Below are 18730 nucleotides of genomic sequence, written 5' to 3' on the forward strand. Positions count from 1 at the left end.
TCTTCGGCTTTACTGACCGCGCCCTCTTCTCCTTAATCGAGGCTATGCGCCAAGTTAAGACGTAGACGGATTGTGCGATGAGAGGATTCTTGCGGCGATTTTGAGCAGGTGAAAGTAGAGCACTTACACTCATAGCGATTCGGCCAAGTTGCATTTTTCGAAAGGATACAGTGTGAGAGATGGTACTGTTGAAATTAATGAAAATTCACTGGTGCGATCTGCTATAGAAACATTTGTGTGATCAATTAGGTCAATTCAACAGCGGATGGTATCGGATTAATAACAAATCATACTTTGTAGAAGTTCTTACCATAAATTTTCTCACAGTGTAGCTCATGGGATTAGAATTTCGAACAACTGAAAAGTGCTTCGAGGCATTACAAGGTTCGATTTGTACACGGTCAAAATATCGAAAATCGCGACATCGCTGTTGAACATTTATTCTTTTGTTATTGATAATTCTGTACGTTGACTATTCTACTTTTACTTTATTTTCCTTCTAATCGTAGTGCTAATTTTTTATATTTTCATTCTTCTGATGCTATACTTCCGTACTTCATCCTAATTTGACTTTATGTCAAATATCTAATACATGAAACGAAGTAATATCTCCAATTTTCTGACTGTCCAAAATTTCAATTACTTTTGAATTGTGCATTTTTTAGCATTTCGATTCGCACCGTTCGAACTATTCTAATATTTAGTTAATATAAAAAACAACTTCTGAATTCTTATGTCCTAATTACCGGAACATGGATTCTATGGACCGTTACTGTACGTGCCAATTCTGCTACTTCTGCTACTTCGGAATTTTTCATCACTCTCTAATTCGGATCATTGATCCTCGTATTCAGCTATCTCTCTAGATCTTGTCTCCCATCCTCTGTAATCGGTTCTTACGTAAACGGGTTCTCTATGGTCAGCGATCACACCTTCCGGGTGGCTTACGCCAAAAGAGAAGAACCAAGGAGGACTCGATCACCCCAAGCACCGTCATTAACAGATTCGCGGGCACGCTGAGGATTTAGAAACCATCCGGCACTCCGGAATCAGTTTTTCCTCAGGAGAGTGGTGGGCGTTCGGGATCACCCGTGGCTTAGCCTGACAAATTGAGGATCCGGGAACACGCGTCATCCGTGTTTTGCGAGCGGAATTTGCATCTCGCCAACTTGAGGTCGAATCGTTGCAGCCGCTTTGAAAATGACGGAGTGAGCTAATCGTGCAGTAAATTCTGCCAAATTATTAATATATGATGCAATTGTATTTTCCTCTTCGTTTTTTCACTCCAACCTCACATCACTCTATACTTGACCCTAAAAATATCAGTAACAACCGTTTTGCACAGCGTCGCCCACTTTTCAAAGTCTCATTATCGGTATTCTTTCGAGTGCTCAAACCGAGGTCCGACTTATCCCACTTCGTGAAACTAGCATTTTCAGAGGTCGATGAACTCCTGAAACCAGTCTTCCCGCCGAGTTTAGCAATGTCACATGCAGCATGTCTATCGCTGCAATACATTGCATATCGACAAGGCATTCGTTCGAGTGATGGGTAAGTGCGACGCACTTCTGCACCGCGTATCGCGATCCTTTCGCCCCTGCCGGCCTCGATCGGTAGGCTTCTTTGTGCAACGGAACTACAACGCGCATACCTACGTGAAAGTGCCGGAATACGTTTAACGAAACATGCAACTCTCCGAGGCTTCCATAGTGCGCCACTGTTCGGATGCATCCTACATCTATCGTCTATCCGATTGCCACGGAGACGAACCGCCTTCAGGTGTTGATGACTTTGGGTAATATCATATGAATGGGATGAGAATGAGAGAGGATTGAGAGTCTTGCAAGTACGGTATCGGCCAGTTTGGCGTGGTGTATAACTCGTCACGAATAATTAATAAACAAGAAGCTACGGAATAAATTAACGGTTCGTTAAACGGCAGGGTAAATATCCCCGTATCGTTCGGAAGAGGTTCTAATTGAGACGCGCCCTAGAAGAAGAAGAGGAAGGAGAAGAAGAAGAAGAAGAGAACAGTCCTCGCCGCCTTCCCGCTAACGCTCGGTGTCAACAATCAGCGCTCTTAATTATGCACGCCTCTAATTACAGGGGAGCCGTACGGGGGTTGGGGTGGGGTGGGGGACGCTTTCGGGACCACTTAACGTTTCTTACACACCCGTTCACCCGTTCGTTCCATCCTTCCTTGCCTCGATCCTCGTCTCGCAACCAGCGCCGTTCGCACCGCGAGGCCAGCTCGCAAGTTTGTCCTTAATTTATTTAACTAATCACGACTGGCGTTAATCGCTTAATTACACAACGCTATACGGCTAATGGCTCCGCCACGTACCACGCACCACGCATCTTCCTTCTTACCCAGGCACCCGCGTATCCGTTTACGGCGTCGAGACGATAATTGTCGTTCGGTAAGTGTGAATCCGATCTTAGTAATTGCTCCTTGCGCTCAAGTTTAATTTTTTATTTTATTTTTATTTTTTTCTTCCCCGTCCTTCTCTTTCACTTCTTCGAACCTGTGTAACCATGCTCTTGCCTTACACCTCTAACCCGCGAGAAAGTTACGGCATGGTGAAATAGTCTCCCGCGAGTTAACGTCTCTTCCATCGTTCTCGGTAAGCCCAAGAGAACCTAGCTCATCAATTCGACCAGTAGGATTTCAAAATTCTACAACCATTCGGAAACTTGACCGGTCTCGGATGCAGATCACTCTCCTCTCCTCGTACATTACGCATGTGGCGTACATGCGCGCAGTTTCTTGCCGGCGATTTGGGGGTCACGTATAGGCCGGAATTTTCCTCATTAGATACACTTGCACGCGCGACCCGCCGCTCGTCCCATGTGGCCAATCCGACCGCGTGTCGAGAAGGTCCGGGTACTCGAGGATTCCGCGATGGCAGGTCGTCCGAGTTCGCGTTCGCGTGCTGGGGTCGGAGACAATCAAGTAATGCCTGCTCGGTATGCCTCTCGTCCTCGGTGTCCCGTGCGCCCGGCGCCTCCTGGGTCCACTAGGCGTCCCGACGCCGCGGTACCCGCTTTTTTATTTCACCCGAGGCCTGAATTCTTCATTGGCACAGAAGCTGCACAGCGGATGCGGCGGGTGCCGCGTCAATACCTGCTCGAGCTTTATCATCGGCGGTGAGACGTTTTTACCTTCTCGATACCACCGTGCGTGCGCTGGTTCAAGGGGTGTATTAGCAGGCTCTGGGCGAGAGGGGCGGGGGGGGGTTAATGGTTACGGCTAAAAATAGGGGGTATCACCGCGAGGTATTGATTGCTAATCGGAACGCCCAGCCCCCGGGCAAATTATCATTACTAATGCGAAGGCAGGAAATTCTGAGTCATATCGGTCGGGCGCGGCATGCCGAACGATTTCCCCCGAGTTTTTCTCTACCTGATTAGGTACGTCCTCGTTATCGAGTATGCCGTATAAACGACTACGCTTGAAGGGAATCGAGAGTTTTTGCGAAAATTAACGGGGCGCCGATCTGCGTACGGCGACTAATCGGTAGTCGCGTGTATAACGGGGCTGCAAGGGTGGACAGCGGAATCCGCTCTTGTTCGCTGTCGCGTGTAATACCCCTTTCAACAAACCCTTTCAGCATTCTCGGCTATATTTAGATGCCTGGTATACAGCGGTATGAAAAAGCGTTACAAAGCAAACGTAAAACGGGAGAGAAGACTCGGCCACACTTTACGAGTCTTCCACGGTCGTAGAATGTATGCAGCTATGTGTTTGCGAGCGAGAAAGAGAGTGGCAGAGGGGGGGAGGGGAGAGAGAGAAGGAGGACCTTGTAAGCAGGAGTTAGCGACGAGCTCCGTTCCCTGAATACTGAACCGAACCGCGGAGAGAGAGAATCTCCGGAGACGGACGTCTGCTGGATGGATGGACGTAGGCATGGACAGTGGGACCGACGAGTCGTCCACCAAACTGACCGAATAGCATGCCGGCCGCCCACCCCCGAGAACCAACCGGAGGCCACATGCACAAGGATAAATAATTTCACACAGCCACCGTTCGCCGCGTCCACGGAGCGCCCGAGTCCGGTTTACATTTCAAATCAGTCCGCGCTTATACCGCCGCGGCCTTATACGTATGCATGATCGGCCGCGAGCAGGGAACGCAGTCAAAATAACCGCCGCGAAGATCAGTCGATTCCTCGGAGCCGCCGGGCGATCCAGATTTTTTTACGCACACCGGGGGCGGGTAACTAGCTCTCCAAGGGTTGATCGAACGGCGCGCGCGGGACGAGGCTTCGGGGAGCCCTTCTCCTATGACAATTCGGTGACGGGGGTGAACGGGGGTGAACGGGAGCGGTTCGATTCCGAGCCGATTGTTGACATAAATTAAACGCGCGGGGTCGAATACACTCCGACACTCGGGTCGACTGGGGGCGGGGAACTCGGGGCTTCGAACCTACGGAAAGAAGGACGTACCCGGGATCCCCGGGTCGAGTCGGGTCGCTGTGTGCCCAGGACACGGGTGTGCGCTACTATGCGAGAAAAAACGCTCGGGGATTTGAATACGTCGGTGGCGATCGATTCCCTATAAATAAGGATTCCGGTGATAATGGTGTTTCTTTGCCGGGGAGAGAAGAAGGCGCGGGCCGGAGGGAGACACCCCATCCTTCCTATTCTCCTCCGTCTCCGTCTCCGTCTCGGCCCAAGGGGCGGAGAAAGAGGGTTGGGGGTTGGGAGCGCCTATCTCGGAGAGATAACGAGACGGCGCGAGGTTACGGGTTGGGTCGTAAGGGCGCGGTCGACCCGACTGCAGTCGTACGCCAAGGTCGCGGGGTTGGAAAAAATTACGAAACTGATCGAGGATCGAGGAGCGTCTACTTTCACTCCGAGTCTCCGTCGGCGGAGATCCTCCGCGATATTGAGTCCCGCAACCCGCGGCGAACGGGGAAACCGGAGTCTCGGTAACGGCGACCACATGCCGTCCAAGCCGGGCATCGGACGCTGGCGTAATGCGGTAATAATTGAAGTTTTTGTAAGCCTAGCCGGCGAGCGACGACTCCGGCCACACCGAGGCCCCGGCAATTATCTAGCAAATGTCCTGTCGGGTTCGTGTATTATACACGTAGATACGTGTACGCGCGTACCGTACCGTCGGGGAAACAATTATTATGTAGGTATCATTTCAAGCCGGTCCTCCGTTTTTTCCTACCCGCGGCGTAACGATCGAGAGTTTTGACGGCACGCAGTCGACACTTTGCCTCGCCTCTCGTTCTATTTCGTCGAAGCGACAGCCCCCGATCCGTCTTATAGCGGCACCGACTGCGGAGCAGCCGTTCCTTCCACCTAGGACTGGAATAAGAAGAGAGGCCGACGAGGTGAGCGGAATAAAAAATGAAGAACGGCGCTCCCGCCCCATCTTTGCCCGGAGTCTGCAGGGGTGGAAAGAAGAACACTCGACTGACTCACACACGGCCCGAGCGCGATGCGAGATATTATTTAAAGGGGGCTGAGAGGGGCGGCTCTAAAGATACGGCAGGGAGAGAAAATTGACTAAGGCAACTCGCCTCGCCCCGGAGAAAAAGAGCGAGAGCGAGAGAGAGAGAGCGAGAAAGCGAAAGCGAGCGCCGCAGTTCGTGTGTAAACTTTTCTGAATTTCCTTAGGCAAATATTGCGTAGTGCGCCTTCGTTGGGGGCGGCCCGCGGGGCCCTCGGGGCAAAGAAAATGAGATTTTTTCTCCAGCGTGCGGGCGGGGTGCGAGAATGAATTTGAAATTAGCTCATACAGGCCGTCCGCCCGCAGAGCCCTGGCTCCGGTTACAGGCAGCGTGTCGTTATACTTTCTGGGTGTTCGGGGTTTCCACCCTTGATCGCTCCAAGATCCGCGGCCTAGATTCCGCGCCAAGATAGCCAACTTCCCGCCTCTTCTCCCCTGCCTCTATTCTCACTCCATTTCGGTACTCTCTCTCTCTCTCTCGGCAAACCCGGCAGCTCCATACGAGCCGCGCCAATCATCCCTTATATTTGGACCTTGACGAGTTTTCCTTCCTATTTTCCTTTTATTCCAGGCGTATTTTAAAAACTGCCGTTTGACATGCAAGACTTTCTTTCACTTCCTTCCGTCCGTTTTCCCTCCGACAGATCTCTCTCTTGCTTCTTTCTTTCAACCGTGTTTCGATCCTCCCACCATTCTCCCCTGGCCGTTAGATTTATTTCGATTACTTTTTCACCCCCATTTTCATCCCCGTCGCCCCGGACGCCGACCCCAATCAAACTCGTTGTCTCGAACTTTTTTTGGGAAAATACCTTATACTATACCCCCCCCAATCTCATTATATTGGCTTTGTTCAATTATCCATGTATTTTCAATGTCGCCTGCGAGTCCCTTGGCACCCCTTCGATCGATCCTGAAGGGCGCCGAACGAAAGTCGGAAAATGTCACCAACCTAACAGCCTAGATCAGCACCCTACACTTGAAAAAAAAAAAATTATCCTTTTATGGCGAAAGAAATATATTGTTAATTCAAATAAATATGGTTTTACTCAATAGCATTAATTAATGTTCTGATCACTCTTTTGTTGATTCAAAACGTCACATATTCGGTAAAATCAACACAAATCCTTTCTCCGTGTATACGTATAGAACCTAAAACTCGACGGTTTCTCCAATTACATAAGTTTCGGCAAAAATTCTGGCGGCAACGTCATTCCTTCAACCCCTGCAGAGTCGTGGCGAAGGGTCCGCGATCAATTTAATCGCATCGGTAGGTAAGAGAAGGCTCACATGTTCAAGATCTGTGAAACTCGATGGAACGGCGCAGCCTTGCGGGGTAGAAAATTATTTTTCGCCTTGATTGGGATCTCCGGGGAATATGCAGTCGGCGGTGGGGGGAAAAAAAGGGGGGGGGGGAGAGTCTAGATGTACCTACGATGGTTTCTAGACCCAGAGGGAGCAGCCAGCGGTTGTCCGCGTTTACGCGCCCGGTCTTCGAGCCATGAAATATCAATAGCTTATTACTAATATAATCTTTTCCCCTCAATGCTCGCTGATTGCCGGGTACACATGTGCGGACGGCATGCAGGCGGCCCTTTCCTCCGCGTAAAATATATATAAGAAGGACAGCGCGATGTTTCCGAACCCCTTCGCCGAATTGGCGTTCTTCCCTTTACTCCTCTTATTTTCCCTTTATTGTTACCAGCCGCTTCCTTTTCCCTGTACACGGCGACCTTAATTAAGCGTTTAACATTTGAGGCGACTCATCTTCCTCCCGGCGCATACTTGCCGATGATCAATCCTCCGAGCTCATGCTTTCTTAATCGGTCGTTCGGCCGTTTATGTACAGAGCGAATTCCTAACGACTGCACAGTACGGTGTCTGCTAAAATTCGACGCGCACGCGCTGCAATCCGAGAGCAATTGTTTTCCATCCAAAAATTTAGACAATTGTCAATTGGGCGTGACTGCCACAGAAAACTGCACATATCTTTGAGGCCAGAGACAGCTGGTCGACCTGATGAACAGCCGCTTTTGGATCGTAGCACGCGCGTGTTAAATCTTAACAGACGACGGACCGTGCAGTCGTTAGGAATTCACTCTGTTCAAACGGATCGGCGTATAACGTCGGCGATCGCAGGCTAAATTTCATTCGATGCGAAAAAACGGGGCGATCGAAGACCGCGTATCGGTCCGGCCTCCCGCCTCTCCTTATCGAGAAGAACAACTCGCGCGTTTCAGCCACCGCGGCAAACGGTCGATCACCGCCTCCGAGCAGCCCGCTATGGCGGGCGATAAAGAGACGCGGGTCAACGGGAGAGGATATGTTCAAGAATCGCGGAACAACGGCCACAACTCGGGCCTGATCTCTCTCTTTCTCCCGATTATAAAGACGAGGAGGAACGGGGGCTACATACTGTTTCGAGAAGAGATGACCGGGGTTTATCGCGTCCTCCGAACCGAACTCAAGGGGAGGGCGGAGCAAAAAGTTGAAACAATCGGTAGGCTGATCCGGACCCGAGGAATTAATTTCTCGACGACTGTTGCAACGGCGGCTAGCCGTGAGGCCCCTGCTGGCCCCGGCATTTCGTCACACCTCCGCACCTCGGTTCCCGTTCCTTTGTTTTAGCCGCGGTTAGCCTCTGTTTCGTCGCGGTTTTTCGGCCCCTTTTTTGCCCGCACGTTTCGCCACTTAACCCGAAGAGAGTGTCACGTCATCGCACCGTGTGCCCTCCTCTCGGGCCCTCAGGCCCCGCTTCTTCCCGGACGGTATGCGCGCTCCGGGTCCCGACGACTCGACTGCCACGAATTTGACGGATCATCGGGCAATATCCACAATCATCATTGGCGCGGCTGATCTCAGGATCACCTTATAATTGTTTTCGATCCTCGTTCCGTTTTTCTCCACCGGGTTGACCGAGAAGGTGTAGGTGTGCGGTGATCGTTATTTATTTATTTTCTCCTTTTCCGTTACGGTCCGATTGCCGCGTCGGAGACTCGGAGTTCGAATCGGAGAAACAGAAATCAGGGACAATTAAGTCGGATGCGTTCTTCCTCCTCCTTCTCTTCTCGGTCTTCCCCCCTCGTCAATTCCTGCATACAGAACATGTCGGACAACCCGGGTAGAGCATGGCCGGCTGAATGGGCTCTGGAATGCGCCACCCTTCACCCCGCGGTAACCCACCCCCTTCTATACACAAACCTTATACACGTGTGGTCCACCTCTGCCCGTTCCACCTACCCACCCACGCCGTGTGTACCTACACCTATAACCTACCCGTAAAACTTTACTAGGGAAGTATCGAAGTCGCACGCAAACCCGCCGTCTTGCGTAGTTACACCTGATCGCTCCTCCACCTTCACCCTGAAACCTAAGCGCCGAACTGTGTTCTTCTGGCCTCCGTTGTTTCGTTGTTGGATTTATTGAGCACGCTGTCGGGCACGTGTAACCGTTTTTAATCAAAGGGGCCAGAACGCCGAACGCTGCCTAGTTGGAACAATGAGGAATTGTACTTAAATCGGTCAAGACATGTACGCACAAACGTGATCTTGTTCGATGTCGATTCGTCATCTCATCCTTGCCGTTGTATCTTGAGGCAAAACAAAAACCGGAACCAACGTGTCGTACCCCAAGATTCGTCGGTCTATTCCACACAAAGTGAGAAAACTACTTTTTAGTAACAGTCATTGCGCATTATCGGTGCAAAAAGTGTCTAATAGTGTGGGTCAACCATTTTCGGTAATAACGTAGTGGGTACATGTCATCGTTAATTTGTCAAAATATAATTCGTAGTCGTTTCGATGCTTTCTGTATCTTGATAAAAATTGAACCCTCTCTACATTAATTTATAAAGTACTTTTCCATCACGAGTACGTAACTCAAATTCTTGTCTGAACTTTTGCCACACTGATCTCATCCACTGCCGATTGTCGAGCATTTGGCGAAGTTCGGGCAAGTCAGTTTCCACCTTGATCGGATTCAATGGCAGCTTGAAGCCGTCAGTGGTCGGTCCTCGAAGCCAGAGCTTGTCGCTTGCTCACGGTCTACCTGCCTCTAATCTCCATTAACGACGACTTTGCGCCGCGTCATTCGCCAGCCTGGCGCGTATAGCGTCGTGGCTCGATTAACGATATTAATTAGCGCCTTACGCGAAGCGGCGAGGCGTCGGGACCGACACCTCGAGTCGCTCGGTTCTTCAGGAGCCGCGAAGTCCTTCCTTCGGGAGTTTCGCGAGTCACGCGAATCGCTGTTCAACTTCCGGGATCGCTTCCGGAAATGTAAGGGATGCCAATTATTCAGAGACACCGTTATCGACGCAGTTTTCGCGACGGGAGATTATTTCTTATTCATAAGCGTGAGCTCACGAACGCGACGGAAACTTATCGGACAAATTAAAAGTTCGGGATTCGGGCATAGCACGAGTATACGGATAGCAGCGGGTTGCGAGCTTTTATCGAAAAAGAAATACCCAAGTGAAATCCAATATTCATATACGCATGCAGAGCTCGACACGCGAGAATATGATCCGACACAAAGAGCCGCACGAGTCTTTGGGTACGGGAACTTCACCGATGGTCTTACCGGATTGCAGGAGTTGAGCTTTCGAGGTAAAAGCCGCCAGGCTATTAAAGGCTTCGTTTGTAAATTTGCGTAAACTCTCGTGGCGGTAGAAGTATCAAAGTTGAGCATATTTCAATTGCTGACGTGGTTTCAGTTTTCGAGTTAAAGATGCCGCGGTTATTTTTCGTCAAAAATTAATCCGAACAAGCCTGGAATTCCGTAAGAAATTTTGGTACAAAAATGCGGCTCGTTCTTTAACTCATCCGAAACTACGGGAACCGGTGAGATTCCAAGAGGGATGAAAGGTTTCGTCGCGGTGTTCGCGAGTGGTTTTGATCTCGGATGAGGATCCAGCAGCTCGCTAGGACCGTGACAAAAAACTTGGTCGCGGATGCGAGGTGGAGGTTTCGATGCGCGGATGAAGTGGATCGCAAGAAAGTCTCTCGGACGGGCTAAGTGAGTTATTTACAGGGTCGTAAGGATTTAGCAATGCGCGCGCCTCGCCCGGACTATAAAAATCTTATCGGGAGATCTCGCCGGCTGCTCGGCTCTCCGCAGTCATGCGGAGTGCATCGGGAAGAAACATTTAATATTAATGCTCCGCAGCCCGGCCGCATCGCCCTTCTTCGCCTCGCTCAGGACTCGCTGCAACTGCAACAACGCCATCCTCGAGTCTCTCAGCTCGCACCTCGCGAGGTGTTTAATTGCCCGTAATTCGATGCCGGGAGGGTAACGCTAGCCGTCGTTACTCCTCACCGAATGCAGATCCCGATCTTACCGACGGCGTTGCTTCGGTAGCGATCACGGAGTCATCGACCACCCTGCGCCTTGAATAACGTAATAGAAATCTGACTGACAATTAATCTATACATCTGATTCAAGGCTAGATTCAACGAAGGTTAAATTTCTTCAACTACGCTCCACAAACTAACTTTTGTAAGGTAGCAGTCTTCTCACTCGTATATGTACGACACATGATTCAAAGATAGAAAACTTTTGTGGTTTTTGATTTGTGACAAGGAAACCAAGAAGTGGAAGCCGATTTTTCTGCAATAACAGAAAATTTCAATTCACAGATCGATTATCTGGTCCAAGCGATTGAAGTATCAAAGCTCTTCTCATTCGTTCGTAGCTTTGTTCGTAGTCGATTCGATTCTTAATTCGACCGTTTCGGCAATTTCGATGCGATTTTTCAAATACATTATAATCGTCGGTTACGTAACGCTTAGACCATTTTACCCGTACCTTCTGACACTGTAAACGCGAAACTAGCGCGAGGCTTCGGGTTGGAATTCAGTCCGTGCTCTAGAGTCAATCGAAGATGGAAAGAGAGAAGGAGTGGGAGAGAGAGGAGAGGAGCAGAGGGTGAAAATGGAAGTGAGGGTCCTGGCGCACGCATAGCGAGAGAGCGCGGAGGGTGAGGCTAAGCTCTAATGTATTCACAAATCTTAGTTCGCCGTTATCATTCCTGGAGCACTCGAGGCCCGATCCGAACATCGGGCGTCGCCCTCGCCCTCTTCCTTCTCCTCCTGATCCTCCTCATCCTCATCCTCCACGTGGGCGTTCTTCGCTTTGGGAGGAATTCATTTCGCAGACCACCGCGCCCGTCTGCCACTATCCGATTGCTTCGATTATCCACTTTATTTCTTCTTCCCTCGATTTCCATTCCAGAACACTCTTCTTCTCTCTCTCCTCTCTCTCTCTTTCTCCGCGTTAGAGAGCCTCTGTATTTTTCTCCCCGCTGATGCCGGCTTAGGACCCAGTTACGTAGCCCAAACGGAGTGCTTATCGCTCGCGAAGAGCGCGCACTCTCTATACCTCTATATTTTCCATGCGTCTGCAGGGGATGAAACCGACAGAGTCATTCCGGAATATGAGATTTCTCGAGGGATGCGAGAGCGCGATGCGCCGCGGAGCGTACGTAGAGCCGCGTGTATGCGCACCGTATTCTACGAGTGGAATGAGCGAGCACCGAGTCGGACAGATGGATGGACGGACGGATGGATGGATGGATGGATGGATGGATGGATGGATGGATGGATGGACGGACGGACGGACGGACGGGTGTGTGGGTGCGTGTATGGAGACGAGAGGACATTATTGGATTCTGAGCATTCCCGGAGTTATTAAAATTCGAAGCCAGACATGGGGAGAGCGAGCGAGAGAAACGGGGGTCGGGAGGTGAGGAGAGAAGAGAAGAGAAGAGAAGAGACGCTCACGAGAATATTAAAGCGTCCCGCGACTTCTTCCTTCTTTTAAGATTAGTCTCCTGCACTGTCAGAGAGGCGGGGGAAAGAAGGCCTGTCGTTTGAATTTCGTCCGCGAAGAGATGAAGACGAAAGCGGAGCAAGCAGCGAGCCGGCTAGGGGAAAAGGAAAAAAGAAAATTGAGTTTGCGGATAACAAATGGCGCTTTTAAGGAGACGAGACTCCGGGGGACCCGCGACTCTCTCCCCCTCTCTCTCCCTCTCTCGCTCTCTCTTTTCTTCCCTTTCTCTTTCTTTCATCCGAGGGGCGAAAAGTGCCATCGGAAATCTCGAGATATTAAAACGGCGCGGTGCGGCTTCCGGAATTACAAGCACCTTATAAAATATCGGTGCAATTAAAACCTCAATATCAGACGGAATTTAACATCCGCCCCCGCCGCGTACCAATTGTGTACACTTAGAATCAGCAGCTCACTCGATCGAACGCCGGTCTCACTTGGGCAAACACGGAAATCTGCCTTTAATCTTTTCGCCGAGGGGGGCGGCGGCACAACGGCACCTCTATGCCCCTCGAAAAACGCGACGCGTGACGATCCTACGGCACACATCCATCGATCAAATTTTCAACAATAAACTATGCGGCATTTACCGAAAAAGCACACAAAATCCATGCGATGTATCGGTGTGAGATATTCCGCTCTCTGGGGACAAACAGCCCCCCTTGTACCCGAATTCGTGTGTTATATAAACCATTATGAGGCGCATATATGGATTGCAAACCCATCCCGTTTCCGAATCGCTTGATCGATGAGGCATTACTCGTTAGGAGGGTATAACCGATGATTCTTACGGGGTTTCGCAATTTTCCATTTTTTGTTATTTTTTCACTTTATTCTATCTTTAACATTTGACAGTGCTAAAACTGAAAAGAATTTGTTTATCAAGCGATTGGATTGCAAGTAGTTTCTTTTACACCGACTGCATTCCGATGTTTGTCGCTCTATTTCGAATCGACAAAAAAAAAATTGCAACTTATTTCCAACCCTAAAATTTGCCATTAAAATCGGAGTAGCAGCGTAACGGTTTTGATGTCGGTATAACGTATCGGGTATTGAAAAGAGTTCTTTCAATCGAGGCTGTCTGTAGGTATCGATCTGAAATCACCGTTCGGCGAACTCTGAGTCATCCGAAGTCGCATAAATCTTCGTGTTTCCTCGAAGGGGGTCGGGGGAATAGGACAATAATTAGGGCAGGCACCCCTTGCCTCGTAAATTTAAAATCACCTTAGTTACCCGACGCTCTCTCACATGTAGGTATCGTGTATTGGAAACGATCGAAGGGGTCTGATCCGGCGGGACTAATTCACGCCATTCTTTCCGATACCCTTTTTGCGATCGGCTTTCCCCCGCGCCGCCCATTTCTATTTTTCTACATTTGCAACACGCCGCGCGTTCTCCCCGTCCTCCGGGAAGCCCGGCTTTTTCACCCTCGCCAACTCTTGCGGCGCGGGGGCCGCTCGGAAGGCTCTCTAGTTTGATTTTTGGTTTGCATTGCTGCCCGTCGGCTCGGAAAAGCCTTTAGAGAGTTTTTTCCACATCGAAAAATCCCCGAAATATTCCACCGTCGTTCGCCCTCTTGATGCACACCGACACACCCCCACAGTCGACCCTCGGTTGTCCCGTTCCTCGTGAAAAACTCTTTCATTTCCCGATTGCTATTTTAAATAATTGCCCCCCAACCTCCCGTTGGGAAACTAATAACGATAACAGCAAACGAAAATTCAATCGGATATTCGAAAATTCATTTTCTTTGCAAGAATAAAAATGTATCTTGGTCAAATTTTCAATCTCATCGAAATATGTTCAACATAGTACGTCTACGTTCCAACAAAATTCATAAATTTTTTCAACAAAACTATACGCATCTACGTGTTGAAGAAAGTTGCGGGCCTGTATTTTTTTTTCTTACGCTTCTAAACTGTTACATTACTTATCGTCGCTTTTAATTTTCAACAGACTCCTCACTTGCGGGTACAGAAGTAATAAAAAGGTTATATTTATCTGTTTGATATCCGGAAATGATTAGGCGCTACCTCGTACCATTCGCTAAAGCGACGCGTGATGTATTTTTAGATTTTTTTGGATTCATATATTTTTTTCCTTCTCTCTATCCTACGCTCTCTGCCTCTCTCTCGTCCCTCTTCTATTTCACCGAGACATGCAACTCCTCCACCTACTACGTGTATCGCGCCCCCCTTTTTTATAAGAGCGAAGCGCGGATGCCGTGTATATTTTTTCCTATTTTTTCTTTTTTTTTTCTTTCCATCGTATTCCCATTCCTCTCCCCATATCTTCATGTCGAGAAGCCCCGGTCTCGAGTGATATAATGTAAAATAACGTGATAAAGTGGGAATCGTTATACGACGGTACACTCGCGTCCGTGCGAGCACACGAGTTGTACACACTGCAATACCGCACGTCTAACAATAGGCCAAGCTCTACACCTATTACACTACAATCGCATGATATCCGACACTCGGGGAGGCCGTCGCGTCGCTCAACTCGTCGCTGATTTATACCGTCTTCCCCTGAATTTTCGGGGATGTTTTATATGCCCCTTACGTCGCGGTGTAGCGATCGCTTTCTCGAGGGGTGGTAAGGAGAATGGGGAGCGTAAAAACGTGGGGAGGTTAAACCTCGGGGAAATTATTCAGCAGGGAAAACGGAGCTTTCGAAATTGTCCAAGAAGAGAAAAACGGTACCCAAGCAGTTTCTCGGATGATTAGAGGATGGCGGGGGGGGGGGGGGAGGGGGCGGGGGGTCGCGGGATTTTTCGTCCGTCGCCTGGATCACCTCTTAGTCTTCCAGCCCACGGCAAAAGGGTGTTATTGGGCTTTGGAAGTGTCGAGCTTGCGGTATTGGATATTTTTTAACAAGGTACGAGGGAGAAATATCATATTTCTGTAAAGCCCTCCGCCCGGTTCCAGGCAATCCCCCGCATCCCGTCCCCGTCTCCGACTCGAAGGATCGATCGCCTTAAACCACCACCCCTAGCCATTGTTTCCGACTTCCCGTGGCACGGGGAAAAAATGAAAAGGGAATCCGGGGGCGGGGGGGCGAGGAAAACACACCGGTGTCGGTTCGGGCGCAAGCATCTCTGGGGATTTTATTAAAATTTAAATTTTATTAAATCCAAAGGAGAACCCACGATATTTTTTCGCGGCCACCCGTGCACGAAGAAATTCGGAGGGTTCGACCGAGCTATTCAACTTCCAACAAGTGACTTCTTACTCTGATTGAAACATCGGCTTACAGGCGAGATGATGAATAATTTCCTTAGTTTCGACGGATTCGATGCAACGTGAGCTGTCCGAATCGTTTGGTTCGAAAATTATTCAAAAAAATTAAAAAATTTTCTCCCAAGTTGTTCCAATTCGAAATTCACACCTTCGAACACTTTTTGACTGTGAAACTGCATTTCGACGTGGACTGCCTCATCTCATCTACTAAAGAAAGTGTAAAGGTGACGAACAAAGAGAGCATATGACGAAACTTTATCGAAAATAACCCGAGATCACGCAGGGAAGATAAATCGCGATCGCTCATCTTTGGCAGCCCATGCAGCCAACTTTCATCCTGATATAAAACTCATCTCATTCAGTGCAACGGAACACGTGTTGTGTGCATCATCGAACGTTCTCGGACCGATGATTCTGTGCGAGAAACTTGCATTCAGTGTGATTAGACTCGTTGCGACGTGGGTGAATTTCTGGCCTTGGTCCAGCTGACACAGAGATGAAACGCGACTCGGATTTGATGTGCTCATTACGCTGATGGCAAAAAGGTCTCTGATTTATCAATGGAAAGTGTATTTTTTTTCTTCTTATTATATACATAGAATCGTGGATGAGTCAGTCCGATACTGTGGAACGGAATTAGTCTACGAAACCAGATTTCCGGTCTCTGGTCTGCGAGTGATTGCAGGGACACAACCGGTACAATGAACATTTGAATCTAAAAATCAAGATTTCTTGCATTTATTTCAAAATATGCTGTACAAAAAACTTTTTACTTAACCAATAGCAACTTCAATGAAATACGTCCATTTACGATACGTTCAAACGAATTTTCTCCACATACTAACCGAGTTTAATGGCTCCAGCCGTCAGTTCAATAAATACCCTGTAACCATTCTCCAATTAATCGATGATTATCCGTACCTATAATCAATGTATCGGTGTCTTTGGACGATTTTTGGGGGAACGTCTGGTAGAGGCACCAAGGTGTACGAGGGTTTACCGGAACGAACAGTGTACGTTACAAAAACTATGCGCTGGTACATTTCGGTACCTATGCCTACCTGCAGTCACTCGTCAAGATACTTAACTCCCAACCATGTGAAGAGCGGAAGAACGTTTCGTTCGGGAAGAATGTTTGTAAACAACATCAGTCGGTATATCCGATTCACCTGACGATCGACGACACTAGCAAATACCTGAAAACCGACCAGTTCCTCGTTGGAAGGCGACCCTCGCGCAACACCTCCTCGGCTCCAGGCAAGGTATTTTCCTGCTAACGGGTCGCGTTTCGTGCCAATTATCAATCGCGTTCTTGCCATCGGAATCGGCGAGGAGGATCGTCGATGCTCGACGACGAGGATCGGGGGTCAAGAGGAGAGCGGAATGGAAGGGAGGCAGGTAAGGCAGGGGCACCCGGGGGTGGGGCTGGAAGTTATCTCTGCTCGTTATTTATCGCTTTCCGTTGTAGCCCTGTCGGGTCGGCGGGCGAGCCAATCAGAATTCAGTGTCCCCGTGCCAGTCTGCGCCATCCGCATACATTATCGTGGCGAAGCGCGCGTTCGGCCATTGTCTTTCCACCGTTGTAAATCACATTTTATTCCCTCGTTTTCGTTTCATTTTATTTTATTTATATATGTACACCGCGCGGAAACGCCGCCCAGGTTATATACTTGGATACCGAAGCAGCGCCCGCAACCTTACTTATAACTCCGTCATCTCTTACGTGCGTGAATGCGTTCCTTATAGACGCCCGCGGTATCTCGTCAGGAACAGAAATCAGCTACTGGTCAGTTTCCGATTTTTGGAATCATCGGTTTTATGAAACTGAACACTCAAGTCTGCCTGCATCGGGTCATGTTACTTTACATTTGTAGATTCAATTATTCCGCACCGAGTTTCTCGTCTGCTTGTCAGATTGAACGAACCAGTTGCGGTCACATATTGACTGCCAAAATGCGCAGGCGTCTTGAGGTTGCAATGTGTTGAGAATTTGAGATGGCCAGAATGTGACGGATCTGCTATTTATTGACATATTGTATCAGGACCCGACCAGATAGAGTTAATTGGCCAGCCCGCAGTCTGTACAAGTATCCGAACATAGGTGTTCGGTTTCCTGAGACTATCACCAAATAGTGGAGTACTCCTGTATGATGAAAAAAACTATTCGAAAATCTCTAGAGAACGTATCTAGAGTCCAGTATCTGGTGCAATTGATATGACAAAAACTAATACAGTGTAACTCTAATTTATCGAATTGAATTTCATCGATGATCTCTTCAAATTACGGAATCGAAATAATTCGAAATCCTAATTAAAGAAAAAAAAAAAAAACGAAACAGTTTGAATATTGTCGTACTTTTAGAAAGATTTTATTATTCTTCCATATTTTCAACGCCAAGAGTCGTAAAGTGTTAATCGAATTTTGATAGCTCCGGGCTATAATTTCGTTTATACGCAGATGAATTCTCTCACTTAATTACCTGAAGTAAATGCCTAAGCATATTAATTCTTCCATTAGACAGCGCAAGTTCATTAATTATAACCTAGTGTGAGATTCCGTACTGAGAATCAATGCTCGATGTATTCTCAAGCTTCTGGATTATCCGGAATAAATGAGAGAGACTTTTTTGACAGCGTTCGAACGGCCTTCTGACCTCGCGTGACGTCAGATGTCTCAATCCAACCGAGGCGCGTGACATCATGCACCACGCCTTGGAGGCGCGAAATTCAATTGTCAATTCGTATCACGCCGAAGGGAATTCGGTGTAGCGTGAAAAATCTCATCTTTCATAAAATAATTATTTTTATAAATGCCATTGCCGATTCCTGCGACGGACTCGGTGCGCTTGATCGTTGGTGAACGGTGGTCCACGGTTGACTCGAGAGAAGCGCCGGGTCACATTCCACGAATCAGTTGAGGCGACCGATCTTTATCTCCGTCTTCCCCGTCCTCTTCTTTTTCTTCTTCTTCTTCTTCTGCTTCTTCGTCTCATCCTCCTCTTCCTCCTTCTTCGTCTTCCTCTTTTTCTTCTTCTGGTTTTTGAGCAGTGTAGAGTTTTTTGTTGGTCCAACACGCTCGACACCGTGCCGCGGTTATGTATCGAACAGCTGCACTCGTGAGAATTATAGCATATTTCTATTGTTCGACGATCCGCTACGTCCTGCCATCGCGTTACCCGCGATTCGATACGACGGCATTATGGCT

The 18730-nt window shown here is 48.7% G+C and overlaps 1 protein-coding gene across 6 annotated transcripts in view; it reads left to right on the forward strand.

Moving 5' to 3' along the window:
• Positions 1-18730, forward strand: part of LOC124177497 (zinc finger homeobox protein 4) — a 207884-nt gene that overhangs the window by 169474 nt on the left and 19680 nt on the right. The window lies entirely within an intron of this gene.

This window comes from Neodiprion fabricii, chromosome 3 (genome assembly GCF_021155785.1).
Source record: "Neodiprion fabricii isolate iyNeoFabr1 chromosome 3, iyNeoFabr1.1, whole genome shotgun sequence".
Taxonomy (NCBI): domain Eukaryota; kingdom Metazoa; phylum Arthropoda; class Insecta; order Hymenoptera; family Diprionidae; genus Neodiprion; species Neodiprion fabricii.